General features: G+C 42.8%; 1 long non-coding RNA gene across 1 annotated transcript; it reads left to right on the forward strand.

The window, feature by feature from the left end:
• Window positions 1-10,609: 10,609 nt before the first annotated feature.
• On the forward strand, window positions 10,610-13,060 carry LOC122916959. Its single transcript, XR_006386330.1, has 3 exons — window positions 10,610-11,471; window positions 12,124-12,207; window positions 12,326-13,060. It is a non-coding gene; the product is annotated as an uncharacterized LOC122916959 (long non-coding RNA).
• The last annotated feature ends 518 nt before the right edge of the window (window positions 13,061-13,578 follow it).

The raw sequence follows: 13,578 nt of genomic DNA on the forward strand, positions 1-13,578 counted from the left end.
TTGCACACACACTGAGGCCACTCTGACATCCAAATGGCCTGTGGCAGAGTCAACAACAGGCCAAACCATGCACAAGAGCAAAGACATTTTTCTTCCCTGGCTCACCCTTCTGTTTGTAAAGTTGGAAGCACAGACACTGGTTCAGTGGGAAGAGGTGGCAATTACCCCATCCACCTGCGTCCTAAATCTGCTACCATGGTGAGAACCCCTTGATGTCACCATTGGATACAATTTCCCATCTCTCGAATTTACCTCTTCCAGTAGATCTTATGTGGATGAAGGCTGAAATCAGGAACCAGATTTTGACTTCGGAATGCAATGTCTTCTTTCAAAGTGTTTCCAAGACAAGGGAGCAATGCCAGTTATGAACCTGAGAACATGGATTCAACAATCCCCTTCAAAAAAATAAAATACGGATTCAGTCCAGCAAGAATGCATGCTTTCAGTTCAAGTGATTGATGAAAATGCATTACTATTCCACACAGAACAAAATAAACATATTTTTAAAGATGAAGTGAACTGAGGGGCGCCTGCGTGGCTCAGTTGTTAAACATCTGCCTTCAGTTCAGGTCATGAGCCCAGGGTCCTGGGATCAAGCCCCACATGGAGCCCCACATAGGGCTCCTGCTTCCACAGGGAGTCTGCTTCTCCCTCTTCTTCTCCCCTTGCTTGTGTTCCCTCTCTTGCTGTAGTTCTCTCTGTCAAATAAATAAATATAATTAAAAAAAAAAAAAAGATGACGTAAACTGAAATCCCTGCTAGGAGCTTACTTTCAGTAAGCCCTTTAACAAAACTGCTGTGGATTCACATTATAAAGTTGATATTAATTATTTAATTAATATATTATTGCTAATATAATATTGTTTTAATCGTGTTTAAGAGGCTCTTTAAAATTACTGTTCATGCTTCATCTCACTAGTTTTTTTCCACTAAAATTGAATACCAAGATGGCAATGGTAAAATTAAAACATCCTAATTAGAAGCCACAAAATAACTGCGCCTCATGGCCAGAACCCATCTCAATTCTTTTCATATGCAAATATAATTTAATTTTAGATGTCTGGTTTTAATTGTATAGTTCCCCTTATAAAATTTTAATTAAGTAATATGATACTGACAAATAAAACTTTTTTCTCAGCTCTAGACTGCTTTGATAAACTGAAAGAGGAGCAGAGGAGAAAATCCCTGGGTCTAAGGTGAGAGGAAGTCATTAAGAGACAGCTGGGTTAGAATATGGCTACATATGTGATTTCAGACCAGTTGCTAAACTTCTCTGTTATTCAGTTTCCTAATCCGTACAGTAGAAATAATAATAGGAATATCTCTTTCATAGAATTTTTGTGAGGATTTAAGCAATTAATGTGTACGAAGTTCTTAGAACAAGAAACACATAGCAAATACAGATTCAATGGTCGCTTTTATGACTTAATGGAATTTTCAACCACTCACTTCACATTTTCACTTGACTGCACCTCAAAATCAATACATCTAGAAAGGTATTGCTCTTCTTTTCAGAGCAGCAATTCCTCCCAACTTCCTTGGAAATAAAACTCCAGGCAGTGGTGCCACTATCGGATAAGCCATGGAAATGCCACCAACGTATTTGATCCCTCCTGCCCCCACCTTCTCCTGCCATCCAAACTGTCACCAAAGCCTCATGATTCTTCCTTCAAAACCAGTTGCCTTGACGTGGATGGAACTAGAGGGTATCATGCTTAGCGAAATCAGTCAGTTGGAGAAAGACAACTATCGTATGATCTCCCAGATATGAGGAAGTGGAGATGCAATGTGGGGGGTGGCAGTTGGGAGGTAGGAAAAAAATAAATGAAACAAGATGAGATCGGGAGGGAGACAAACCATAAGAGATTCTTAATGTCACAAAACAAACTGAGGGTGGCCAGGGGGGAGGGGGTTAAGGAGAGGGTGGTGGGGTTATGCACATTGGGGAGGGTATGTGCTATGCTGAGTGCTGTGAAGTACGTAAACCTGGCGATTCACAGACCTGTACCCCTGGGGCTAATAATACATTATAGGTTTATCTAAAAAATTTTTTTAAATTTTAATAAATAAATAAATCTTTAAAAAATAAAAATTAAAAAAAATTTAAAAACAGTCACCTATCATCTCCTCTCCATTCTAGCTGTGATACCTTGAAACATGGTCTTTGTCCCTGGTTCTTGGTTCCAGGTACAAAGCTCTTAGTACTCTGCGAATTACCTGAGTGATGGGGCAAGAGGAGCTCTTTGTTATTCATAATGAGCCCCTTTGAACCATACCTGAGTTTATGCTAATGAGATGACTCTCAGAAGCTGGAAGGGGGATTGTTGCCAGATAAGTGATGCTTGTGAAAAGGGGCTTAGAACTTTAGTCCCATCACCCCCAACCTCTGGGAAGGGGAAAAGACCTGGGGATTGCGTTAATCAGTGGTCAAGGACTTAATCAACCATATCTATGTAATGGAACCTCCTTAAAAACCCAAAGGATTTAGAGAGCTTCCAGGTTGCTGAATGGACTCATGTGCTGAGAGGGTCATGCACCCCAGGGACAGAAGTTCCCACCATTTGGGATGCTTCCAGACTTTACCTTATGTTCATCTGGCCATTCATTTTTATCCTTTATAATATCCTTTAAAGTAAACTGGTACTAGTAAGTAAAGTGTTTTTCCTAAGTACTACGACCTGTTATAGCAAATTATCCAACTTAAGCAGGGAGTCAGGGTACCCTCAATTTGTAGCCAAGGCAGAGAAATGGAGGTAACCTGGGGACCCATGACTTGCAAATTAGTATTTGAAGGGAAGAGTCTTATAGATTAGTGTCAGAAGTGAACTAAGGACATCCTGGGGCCCCTGGGTGGTGCAGTTGGTTAAGCATCTGACTCTTGGTTTCAGCTCAGGTCTTGATCTCAGGGTTGGGGGATTGAACCCCACGTCAGAATACACGCTGTGTGCAGAGTCTGCTTGAGATTCTCTCTTCCTCTCCTTGTGTCTGTCCTTCTCATGCTCTCTCTCTCTCTCTCTCAAATAAATAAATCTTCAAAAAAAAAAAAAATTTATATGACACCCAGTTGGCAGACACAGAGAACCAGAGAATTGGTCAGTGTGGAAAACCTGCACATTTGGTGTCAGACGTGTTGTGAGCAGAGAAACAGTTTTCCTTTACAGCCTCAGCGTTCCAATAGAAACTCTCGTGACCTCCAACTTCGATGTCACCACAGCCTTTGGCTAGCAGAGTCCCCTTTTCCGCTCTGTCAGGTGCATCTTCTTGAAACACTGCTGCCATGGGGTACCCCTCCCTCGTGAGCCGGCACCCTTCCTGGTTATTCCCACACCATCTTCCAAGCTCTGCTCTCAGCAAGGGTCCACATCAACTTACTGGGAATGGGCTGATCGCTGGCCCCTGTGCTCTGAAGCACTTCGGGCGCAAGAAGCAGAAGCCTCCCTCAGGGTTACCCCAGTGGGTGGGGGCACATGTCGGGGAACACAGAGGCTGGGACATCGTTAGTGTCAGCCCTCACGCAGCTTGGCCTCCCTCATAAGGTTGCCAGAGAAAATACAACAGGGAGGGCACACTCATGCTAAAAAAGTTACTGGTGGCTAATCTGAAATTCAAATGTGATTGGCTGTCCTGTCTTATTTGGTTTTGCTGTTGTTGTTATTATTTTGCTTTTATGTCTGCTAAATCTGGCAATCCTAACCCACACACAACAATGGAGGACATCAAGGGTCTTAGGTTTACGATGGCAGCTGGCTTGTGGCAAACGAAGATTGCGATGTCCAATGCCTGTAGGGGCCGGGAGGTGGGGAGGAGGTGATGTGAATATGAGCCACAGGACCTGTGCACAATAATATATGGCAACGGACACTGACCTCAAGTGTTGAGAGATTGCCCCAGCGAGCAATAGAAACTGTTACAAACTCGTGTGCACTTCACACTGTCCAACTAAGGCAACTAGCTTCTAGTCACTTCTGTCTACTGTTGCCACCACAGATGTGGCAGAAATACTCCTAAAAATCCCCAATGTTTGAGAGTCCTGTATTTGAAAACTTTTGATATGTCAGTGTTCACAACTAATTTAATAAGAAAGCATTGTTCTGGCAAAAGAACCACTGTTCTGTCCATGTCAGCTGGCATGCAGGCCACCACCTGCTGCCTCTACTGTATAGCAATTCTAGAAGTCGGTCCTCAGCTGGAAAGAGGTGTCCATTGCCCCAGCCAAGGTCCACCTACAGTGGTTCAGAGGTCGGTCTGCTCTTGACCAATGGACTCCCTTGGTCCATCTGATTTGAACTCTCTCAAAAAGAGGATTTGATTGGGTTGGCTAGTCACCTCTCTGAAAGAGAAGATCTGATTGGCTTGGCTTGTAATCTTGCAGCATGCTGTTATGCTGGTCATGGGTCATGACCTTAGTCAAGGGTCAGCCTGAAGAGGGGAACTTCCTAACTTAATCAGCCGAAGTCTGGGAAAAGAATTACAAGGTCCAGACCTCTCACCTCCCTCTCGCTCTGTAAATACCAGTCACCCTGGCCTTCTTGCTAGTGCCTCTTTCTGCTGTCTCCTATCCCACCACAGAGCTCTCTTACATTTTTTCCTGTGGTCAGGCCTCCTCTCCCTCCTCCCCCAAGGAACACTTTCCCTACTTCAGCTCTCAGCTCAAGTGTCACTTCCTCAGGGAATCCTTCCCTGGCCTCTCTGAATAGGTCAAAGATCACCACTGCACGGCCCTGTGCCACCGTATCCCCAGTGATGGTATTCAAAGCATTGACTTACTGTCCCTAGGCAGACATCAGCCAACAGAGCATAGACCTCATCAGAATAGCCTCTGGAACAAGAAACTGGAAGCTTCCCGCTGTGCCAGGAACTGAGCGTTGAGTGCTAACTCGTGGTGGAGAACAGTCCTGGAGGTGCTGGAGAGGGATCTGAGGGGCCTGGGCCACAGGGGAGGGGGCACTCAAGGGGCTCACGGCAGCCGCTCTACTAGTGTTTTAATGATCTATTGTTGTGTAACAAACCTCCCCCAAACCTAATAACTTAACACAACCATTTATTCTTGTTTTGCAATCCAGGCTAGTTTCCTCGGGGTGGCTCCTTGTGGTGTTTGCTGGGGTAAGAACATCCGAGATGAGATGACTTCCTCAATCACATTTGACGTCTTAGCTGGGAAGGCTGAAGAGCTGGGACCTGGCTGAATGGCATTCCTCCCATGTGGCCTCTCCCCACTGCTAGCTTGGTTTCCTCACAGCACTGTGGTCTCAGGATATTGGGCTTTTTCCGTGGCGAATAACATCGAACGGGTAGAAGCAGAGGCCATAGGTTCTGTTAAGGCCTTCACTCAAAAGCCTCATAGCTTCCCTCTGAGCCTTCTCCAGGTCAAAGCAAGTTCCAAGGCTAGCCTCATTCAGGGAAAGGGCAAGACTTCCCCTTTGATGGGTGAAAAAGCATCTGTGTACACAGAGGAAAGGAAAGGATGGTCGCCATCTGAAGAAAATATCCGTGTGGATGCATTTAAATATCTTAAAGATGGGCACAGCAGTATATTTGCATAGTGGCTGAACATCAACCAAGTACGTGCCTCTCATTTAGGTGATTGTTGCAATATTACATTTGTTTGTGATTTATTTGATGAGAGTCTCTAAGTTGGCAGGATCTGTGATTGTGTTTGCTCAATCAAGTTCAATGTCTATCACATTGCAGTATTTGCGAATTATCTGTTGAATGAACAAACGAATGAATGCATGAATGAATGAATATCCCCTTTAAGAAACAGCAACCACAAGCATCGCTGAACGGCTTCAGCGACTGAAATGTTTCAGCCTTTGTGTGGAGAAAATTTGATGAAGGTTTTTTAAAGGTAGAAAAATAGAAAGGGTAGTGTCAGAGTTCTCTCTGGCAGAAGAACTAGTTTTGCTTAAAGGCACTAAAATGCATATTTTGGCACCAATACCAGGTGTCTGTGGGAGGCAAGAGGGAGAAAGCTGAAAGGAGAAGGAAAGATTTAATACAATAGGTTTCTCTCTCCCCTGTTTTATGGATGTTCTTAGCACCCAGCACAGATTCCCTACAACTGATAAGACCATCAATAAGAGGAGCCACCCACCACGAGGACTTGATGAGGCACCTCCCAGGAAGGCTCTCTCCCCAGGCGAGAACGAATGCCTACTTCCAGCTTGGAATGTGCAGCATGAGGTTTTATTTGGGTGGCAGCCTGGGGTAAAGAAAAAAACAGGAGTCAGAAAAACTCGGTTCCCTTCCAGCTTCACCACTTTCTAAAGAAAAACCCAACATCAGCCAAGGGCTCAGCTTCTTCAGATCTCGGCCCCTTCTGACTGCTGTCATGAAGTCACACTGTGCCCATTACATGTTGGACAATGCTACCCTTCCACATCACTTGTCCCCATCAGTCATGCCCATCTCCCTGCTGGTCCAGCCTTGATCACCTAGGATGCATCATTAATATAGCCCCTGCTCATCTGCTATATCCATTACTCACCAGGTGGTGTAACATCTCCTCCAGGGTCTCCCACCTTCTATGTCCACTCCACACCCCCTGCCACTCCTGAATCTAGATCCTCCTAGAAACCAGGTTTGGGCTAGTTCCTCCAATCCCTGGTTCCAGGCTCTCCTCACTTCAATGCTCCTGAAGATTGCCGACTCTTCTTCCGTCATGACAGCAGACACTGGTGATCGTCTTCCTGCAAGGCAGAGGTACACTCACCACTGACCGTGAAGCCACTGAAGCTTTAGCTCCCACACCACTCACTCAGCTGGGCTCCTTCCCAAAGTCTGGAAAAAGCAAGCTCTCACCTTCAAGGTTACCTGTGTGTGTAAGATATTTTCACCACAATTGGGTGTGACCATGGCCATTTTCTACTTCAGTATTCTAAGCTCACATTTTCCCTCATGTTGCACTTCTCCTGCCAGCAACAGACTTAGTCATGCCCATGTGATGCAATTCTGGCCAATGGATAGGAAGAAAGGTCCAAGGGGTATTTTTTAGGGAAAGGTTTACTCTTTTGATAAGGGGGAGAGGGGAAGCCATTCAGCTGAAAGAGATGTCCTATTCTTGTCATCTGGATATTGTTAGGTTTGGGTGTGATGTCTGGAACTTTAGCAACTATCTCGTGACCATGAAGAGAACCAACCTCAGAACAAGCCATCCAGAGAATGGCAGAAGGAACAGGGCCAACCCTGGCTCTGCATTCAAACTTCTAAATGAAGTCATATTACAGTTTTCTCTTTTTAAGTAGAATCAAGTAGAATCAAGTTTTCTATTACATGCATCCCAAGCCATCCAAACCAATACACTTACTCTCATAGCTTTCCATTACCTCCAGCAAATCTCTTTTAGAGTGATTTTTCTGATTTCTCTGTAGTCTTGCCCTACCCTACTCATCCTAGCATATCTTCCAGGTCTCCCGACCACACTCCTGCTAATCTTAATGAGAAACATACCATGCGTTCTTCCTTCATTATTATCCTCAAGAACCCCTATCTAGTTTGCCCTCCCCTTTGTCCTTAGGGTGCCATACCCAACTCAAGCTGTGAAGGTCCACATGAAGCCTTCTCTGATTAATTCAGCTTACTCATGTCTCTCTTCTATGTATTTCTGTAACTTCTATAGCTTTTTATCTTATAATATGATGTATAATATTGCATTATATTAAATGGTAAAAAAAAATCATCCTGTCTCTGTTGGTCTTCTCTCGTTCATTGAATCCCCATGAGGCAAGAACAAATTCTCATATATCTTTTCTTTCTCTAAAGATATAGTAAGAATTCTATCAACGTTTACCCAAATTCCACCATCTGAGACATACTTTGGAATTAAAATTACTTACAATAGCAACAATGCATCTCAATTACTTACCTGTCAATTGTGCATTCAGTATTGCTCGAAGAAAGCCTCAGACGGTATTAAAGCGTCATCCCATGACCCGAAGAGGCTTGATGCTACAAACCAAGCACAACTCCAAGGACTTTTAAAATGAATAGAAATGAAGAGCAACATTGGGTCTGAAACTTCATTCTTTCACTTTACATATAAACGAGTATCACTTTTTCCTGATGGATTACTATTAATACGAGCTTTAAGAGCTACTTAAAATGCCTTTAAAATAATCACCTACTTCTCATTGCTGTTAATAGATAATTAGCTAAATTACCACTGACATCTTTCAAAATGAAGACAAATATATATGTATTTTCATAGGCCAAAACTAAAACATGACATGCAACTGTATTGTTTTCAGTTGGTGTCTCGCCTTGAGTCATGACCAATAAATAATGCATATGTATTATTGTTATGATCCTGATATGATTTTGTGTTTGACTTTATGGTGGTATACTTGCATACATTCCTCCTGTCCGTAGACTTCAAGTGTGCAGGTTTCTCTTCTGAGCTCTGAGTCAAGAAATCTGCTTGCTTTGGCTTGTGAATCACACCACAGTCTCCCTGTCCTCCCCCACCCTACACCCTCTTCCTTCCTCCCAAATCCCACCCATGCCCTTGACATAAACAGCTGCTCCAAGTCCACTGCAACACTTAGGGAATGCTTACTGATACACATGTACATGAATTTATTCATTCATCAATAGCTATTTAGGGACTCCATGATAAGCAAATTGATTTGATCCTTTTTATCATGAATATTAATATCTAGTTTAGTGAGCATTATTAAATAATCACCAAAATAAATAGATGTGGCTTTAACACTGATTTTCACTCAAATCGGAGATCCTCCTTACCACTTTACATGGCTTGTCAGCTCTACTGCACAACTGCCTCTGTCTTCATTTTATGCAATGAACATCCATGACAAAGACTCGGCAGGAACAATGGAGTCCTATGGAGAAAAGAGCAGATCCCACTCTACAGATTCAATCTTCAGGAAACCCAGTTTCTAGCTTTGAGAAGTTCCTCTCCCCACCCCCCAAACGGACTGAATCTAGGTATGCCAACTCTTCACAATACATTGAGTTGTTCTCTTTCTAGGTTTTAAAGATAGGCATTAATTAGAATGAGTTACACTATACTGTGGTCACAAACACTTTAAAAATGTCAGTAAAAAGCAACAAAGGCTGATTTCTCAGTCATGTTACAGGTCCTTCTCATGGAACAAGCTCTCCTTTTTCTTCCTCACTCAAGAGCCCAACCTGAAGGAAACCCAAATCTCCTCTACCTTGCAACACCTATCTCTTCACTCACAACCCACCAGCCAGAGCTGGCCAGAAGTCCCCACCCAACTGTAGAGAGACACTTAGCCTTTCAGGTGCTTGGAATGAAAAAAGAAGTTGTTGTTAATAGTACTAATGATTGTCTCAGTGTGTTTCACAGGACCAAAATCACCTGAAAGAAAGTCTCATGCCAGCCCAAGAGCAGCAGATCCCGTGATGGTGTCTTCAGTCTGATGACATCCTGCCTCTCTTCACTTTCACTCTGTGGTATCACACTTCTCCAAGAAGTTGATACATACTTGAAAAATTAAAACCAAATATATTTGAAAGTTTCTTCTGAATAGAAGACATCTATGAGAATTATGCATGATCGGTGTATATTTCTTAAAGATCCTTGGGGGGTAAGGTGATTGAAAACTTCTACAGATCAAGTGGTAGAGGAAGCCATATCTCAGCCTGTAAAAGATGCACACAAGATTGAGTTCCCACCTGTGTTTAAAAAAAAAAAAAAGTGATAGGATCCCCACTCTGGTCCTCCCAGGAATTTCTAGAAACTGAAGGATACAAATTCACTGACTATATAACACAGAGAAGGTGGTTACTGGCTTATTTACTTTGAAAAGATAGTCTGTCACAGGCCTAACTCCATCCCCTCTGGCCATGTTTTGTTCACCAAACCAACTGTGCCTTTGGAAAGTCTAGCCACATGTGGATAGTGGCTACCATAATTCTACAACACAAATATAGGATATTCCTATCATCAGAAAGTTCTATTGAACAGTCCTATTCTAGAAAACCTAGGGCAGAACAAGATCTAGAATGTGCTCTCATCAAAAGAAAAGAACTTGAATCTGATCAAGTCTCTGTGATTTATAGGAAATGCAAAGAAAGTTGGAACGTGTTATCTACACAACAGAGATACAATCAGAAAAATGCAGTGTGTGGGGAATTTGATGGGACAAATGATATGGTTTCTTAAAAAGATTTCAAGGAAAAAAACAAGGAAACCTATAAATACTTGTCAGATATATCAAACAATGAAAATATGTGGACTTTATTGGAATAAATTCTAATAAAAACCTATAAAAGTATATATAATAAGTATCAGACAATAATTGATATATAGTATCTGGTTCCAGGCACTCTGCGGGGTGCTGGCAAGATCGAGGGACAAAACTGATCAAGCATCTGCCCTCAAGGAGCTCGCACCCCAGCCCAGTGCGTACGACCACACAGAGACAACCAAATAAAGAAACAAAATCAGGACAAATGCTGATCTATTGGTCAGATAATAAACTGGATGCTGTCATAAAGAATTCCTGGCCTACGAGCAGGAGGAGGAGCCCTGAAAAGACCTCTCCAAGCAGGTATTTTGTGCTCTATGACCTAGAGACAAGGAACCACCTGGTCCTGCCAAGGGTTGGGACATGCAAGAGAAGGGAAAAGAACTGCAGAGACTTGAGAACGTGTTTGAAGAATGAAAGGAAGGCAGCGTAGTTGGCCTGAACAGAGGAGAAAGAGTGAGGACAGTGGATCAGATCACTCAGAATTTGGCAGAGCAACACAGGGAAGTAGAAGGGGATTCCTCAAATCACCGGAAGCCATGGATTCGTCTTAGGTTTGGGGACTCGTCTCCCTGTAGCGCACAGATTAAATGAGGTAATACACATAATGCACTTAGAACAGTAGCCAGTCTAGACAGCATTCTAAAAGTATTCTTATCGGGATTCTGATTACTAACAATAGGTTGGAGGAGAACCAAGAATGGAAGCAAGTAGACAGGTTGGGAGGTAATTATTCTGCTCCTCCTTCCTAGCGACTGTGAAGTTGGAGAGCGATGCTCTGTGCAGAGTATTATGAGAGTCAGATGTGTGATCGTTAGGGCTTCCTGATGAACAGGGAAGGAAATGAAGGACTCCTCTTAGGTTTCTGTCCTAAGCTATCAGGCGAGGATGCGTTATCATGCCGAGGAAGACTGTGGAAGAGAGGAATCTGGGACGAAGAAACAAGGCACCATTTCACTCTGTTGAGTTGGAGATGCCTACACGGGATCACAGTGGAAATGTCAGGTATGTCATCGTCCTGGGTGCCCACTGAGAAAACAGAGGCTCCTTAACATGAGGAAGCTGAGATCCAGGAGGACTAGTCATCTCAAAGTGGAACAGCTGTTAGGAGAGCGTCAACCCTGGAACTCAGGCTAAGAAGCCATTGCAGCCAGAGACCTTGTGTCCTCGTGGTAGAAGCCCTCAGGAGGGGCAGCAGCTTCTTGTCGTACATAACCCAGGCCCAGAACCAGTGCCGTAAGTATACCCAGGATGAGATGCCTACAGGGCGTGGGGATCCCAGAATTTCTAGGCAAGTGCTTGAGCCAGCCACAGAGGCCATAAATGTGCCTCAGTTCTCTGAGTCTCGGCAGGCAGCTAATTTCCCTGGGAAAGAAGGAAAAAGCTAGGTAAGAACTGTACACAGCTAAGAGGTGTGGTGTTACCTTGCTATGCCTGGTTTCCCACTCTCCAAAACGGGGAGGGAAATCTAATAACACAATTTTAGGTGCATTATAAAGGATTATTTTCAAAAAGAGAAGCAAGAGTCAGTGAGATCATGTACTTGATATGTCTCCCAGGGCTGTGTGTTCATTGAACCCTGGCCATCAATTTCAAAATTAAACTGGGCTGGGGGCTGGGGGTTCTGAGAGGAATGGAGACTTATTGCTTCATGGGAACACAGTCTCATCACAGGGATGAGGAAGAAGCTCTGGACATGGATAGTGGTGATGGTTGTTCAACAATGAGAATATGCTAATGTCACTGAGCTGTATATTTAAAAATGGCTAACATGGTAAATTTTATGCCATGTATATTTTACCACAAGAAAACCAAATTAAATCGGACATTTGCTTATATTATTGAATAGAAGCTAGCGTAACACATTTCCACTGTGTTTCTGCCATAGGAACTGGGTGATGAGCCAGTGTCATTCACCGTTCCCACACATTTCGGATGTGAAAGAGAACTAGTTTTGACTTGGAGAGGAAAGGTGGGCTGGAGCTGAGAAATTAGCTGTAAATAAAACCATAACAATTGTCTTTAAAAAAAAAAAAAAAGACTTGAATTAAAGGCTAGATTTCAAATGGCATCCTATTTTATCCAAACAGGATCACGTTCTGTAAGCAAGCATCTGTCTGCGTCAGGTTATGATCCCCTTGGGCCAAGATCTGCCTCTGCCTGTCTTGTCAGTGCCCTCCCGGGGCCTCGCGTGAAAGTACAGCTGTGTTATTCGGAAAGTTGACTGGAGAAATCTAGAGACGGTGTCACCAGGAGAAAACGACAGTGCCTACCACTAGACATAAAACAGCTAGGGACTGCGTTCAAGCGGAGGTCAAACTAAATTGAACGGAGCCTTCTGAACTTCTGAAGCTAGTTGACTTTTTTCTGCTTCTAAGAGCTTCCTTTTTGTTTGTTTGTTTGTTTTCAAATATATTTAATTATGGTAAAATAGACATAACGTAAAATTTACCATTTCGCCATGTTTAAGCAGAGAGCTACGTTAAGTATGCTCACATTGTTGTACAACCAAATCTTCAGAAATTTTTCATCTTGCAAAACTGAAACTCTATACCAATTGAATACCTCCTCATTTCTTCCTTCCTCCGACCCCTGGTAACCATCATCCTACCTTCTGTCCCTGAATTTGACAATTCTGGGCACATCATGGAAGAGGCATTCTACAATATTTGTCTTTTTGTGTCCAGCTTATTTCACTCATCATAATATTCTTCAAGTTCATCCAGGTTGTCGTATGTGTCAGAATTACCTCTCTTTGGCTGAATAATGTTCTATTATATGGATATACTCTATTTTGCTTTTCCACTCATCTGTTGAGGGACACTCGAATTATTTCCACTTCTTGGTTTTTGTGAGTAATGCTGCAATAAACATGGGTGTCTAAATATCTATTTTGAGACCTTGCTTTAAATTCTTTAAGTATATACACAGAAGTGGAATTACTGAATCATATGGTGGTTCTATTTGTAATTTTTGGAGGAACTGCCATTCTGTTTTCCGTATTGATGTCACCATTTGACATTCTCACCAACAGTATGTCAGAGTTCTAATTTCTCCATATCCTTACCAACACTTCTTACTTCATGAGTTAGTTGTTGATTTTTATAGTAACTATCCAAATTGGTGTGAGGTAGTATCTAGTTTTGATGGTTTTTAAAATATTTAACAGACTAATTTTTAGAGCAGTTTTAGGTCCCCAGAAAAATTGAGCAGAAAGTACAGAAAGCCCCATATGCTTTTTGCTTCACACATGTACAACTTCCCACACTACAGATTCTGAACCACAGTGGTGCATTTGTTGTAATCAATAAATCTGCATTGACACTATTATTACCCAAATTCC

Source organism: Neovison vison, chromosome 9 (assembly GCF_020171115.1).
Source record: "Neovison vison isolate M4711 chromosome 9, ASM_NN_V1, whole genome shotgun sequence".
In the NCBI taxonomy this organism is placed as follows: domain Eukaryota; kingdom Metazoa; phylum Chordata; class Mammalia; order Carnivora; family Mustelidae; genus Neogale; species Neogale vison.